The following is a 2,923-nucleotide window of genomic DNA, read 5'->3' as shown; positions in this document are numbered from 1 at the left end:
CCGTTTCTCGCAGTACGTGGCCTTACGTTTGTTCAAGAACGACCTGGGTATAATGTGGTCATATTAGTACAAAAGTCACGGACACAGAGTGAATGTATCGAATGGAGTGACTCTAGAGCTGGGGGAGGGAGACTTGGTCTTCATGCGCCTCCCCTCTAACCACAGGCTCGTTGACGATAGCAATAATCACAACATACTCAGTGGTGTCCTGATCTTCCCTATGTGAGGGAACACCACAAACACTGTGTTGAGCCAAAAATATACCTAGACATAGGTGGTCTGAGCTCCAAATTGTTCCTGTATTAAATATACAGAATAAAAAGTGGAACAATTATCATGACTTATCTTTTGTACTATTTATAAGCTTTCAAATGATATCAAAATCAAAGTTATATCTTTATCAGTGACAGAGATATGGGTATTTCATGGAAGGGTGGAGGGTCCAAAATGAGTCCAAACTATGAGCACCTCAATCTCCTTAATGTTTTGTCATTCAGGTCCAGAAAGTCTGTTTCAGTTCTACCATGGGCAAACATGTATGGAAAGTTTTGTTCTAATCAAAAGGGGTGGGGTCAAAATTTTTTTGATTTAATGTGGAACGACCCCATAGAAAAGGCTAGTAGAGTAGACATTAAAGAGGAACAGCCAGAGCGGGGTTTGAAACAGCCAACCAGTGGGTCCAGGGATTGCACTTCCACCTGTGCCATAAAGCTCCAGACCTCTTAACAGAATACTGATAGGTTCACATACACAGAGGCTACATTATTAAAGGGATAGTACACACTGAATATCAATGTGGCCAATATCTGTGGACTGATATAAATCGGTTGGGTTCTCATTACCTAGATTAAATCAGGATTACATTACATAGAACGTGTTTTAACCAGACCAGTACATAATATCCTTTAAAATACTTGAGGTACACTTGATTTAGCTTACCTGGGACAATGGTACCAATGGAATAGTGCCAAAAGTACACACTTGAACAACCCTTCACTTTGTACGATGTTCTCAAAATGTTCCACTGATGACACCTGTTAGTTCCCATGTATTGGTTCACCAGGACCAGTGTCTATATAAAGAAGGGGTCTGAGCCCAATAGACTACATTAGTTCTGAAGAGGCATTGTTTCAGATTGAGGGGTGTTGATCTCTGATGCAGGTGTCTTCACAGCACCAGTGAGATGAGTCTAATACTTCAGATTCACTGCCATGGACATCACAACGGGTGACAGTGGGTGGGTGTGTACGTAGGCTTGTTCAAGAATGACCAGGGTATAATGTGGCAAAGAATGTATCCGATGGAGTGACTCTAGAGTGTGCCTCCCCTTCAGCTACAGGCTCACTGTAGATGACAGAAATTACAACATATTCAGTGGTTTCCTGATCTCCCCTATGTAAGGGGAACACCAGTAAACACTGTCTTGAGCCAAAATAATATCTAGACTGAGATCCATTTGTTCCTGTATTAAATATACAGAATGAAAAGAAACGATTATCATGACTATTATTTTGTATTATTTACTGTCAGTGTTGAATCTTATTGCTGAACATATCCTTGCTCTTAGTTGTATTTGATGGATGGTATTGAGTAAAGAGGAAAGGTGGGGTTGGAAGGGGTTTTGTGATTGTATTTTTATATTTCTCCAGAAAAATTACATATACTTGAAAAATTACATATACTTTACTATGTTCTTAGGTCCTGACAGAAAGGCTAGTGTAGGAACAACCAGAGTGGGGCTTGAAACAGCCAACTTGGTTCCAGGGGGAGTGAAATACCACCTGTGTTATAAAGCCTCTTAACATAAATCTTAGTACACTCACATATAGGGAAGCTACAGTCTTAAACAATGAAAAGGTACATGATTTTCTACTTATCTTGGCTTTTGTCGATTGACCCAGACAGAATAATGTCCAAACATTGATATCATGAAGATGGACTGTAACATGGGCCATTACAAATGCATGCATTAATGAACTCCCGAGTGGCGCAGTGGTCTAAGGCACTGCATTGCAGTGCTAGCTGTGCCACTAGAGATCCTTGTTCGAATCCAGGCTCTGTCGTAGCCGGCCGTGACCGGGAGACCCATGGGGCGGCGCACAATTGGTCCAGGGTAGGGGAGGGAATGACTGGCAGGGATGTAGCTCAGTTGGTAGAGCATGGCGTTTGCAGGGTTGTGGGTTTGATTCCCACGGGGGGTATGAAAAAAATATAAAATATGTATGCACTCACTAACTGTAAGTCGCTCTGGATAAGAGCGTCTGCTAAATGACTAAAATGTAAATGTAATCAATCTCCAACTACCCCTGAGAAATCAAATGTATTTGCCTGCATATATACTATTTACTTTACCATTAATGTTTGTATTGTGGGACTATTTTCTGCAATAAAAAAACAAGCCATATCATAATTGAAAACAACTGTCAATATCTTCAATGAACTGAATTTAAATGAATTTTCCTGGAACTATGTGGAAATATGGAATTGCCCCAAACTCTCCACTCTGGATTGAATTGTGTGGAAGTGTTGCACCACCATCTGCTGGTGTACTATGGTATTACCATAAAGTCTCCCCATCAACGTGTTGACCTCCACCTTCGCATATGAATCCCTGATCACAGTCAGTTTCAAGGACTAGTAAATATTTTATGGACGTCAGAGATGCAAAGCAGACTGTATTATGAATAGCAGAATATGAAACGAAAGAACATCTTCCAAATAATTGATTCTCAGGAGAAAGGGCCTCGATCCTTCCCTTGCTGCTTTGTACCTTTTCAATAAAGGTGCATCTTTCTCCTGGATCAATGGTTCACTGCATTAACAAGATATACAGGCTCCAATAGATGTGGATACTGCATTAACAAGATATACAGGCTCTAATAGGTGTGGATACTGCATTAACAAGATATACAGGCTCTAATAG

This window comes from Coregonus clupeaformis, chromosome 12 (genome assembly GCF_020615455.1).
Source record: "Coregonus clupeaformis isolate EN_2021a chromosome 12, ASM2061545v1, whole genome shotgun sequence".
Taxonomy (NCBI): Eukaryota; Metazoa; Chordata; class Actinopteri; order Salmoniformes; family Salmonidae; genus Coregonus; species Coregonus clupeaformis.
The sequence above is the reverse complement of the archived record's forward strand: the minus strand, read 5'-3'. Positions refer to the sequence as shown.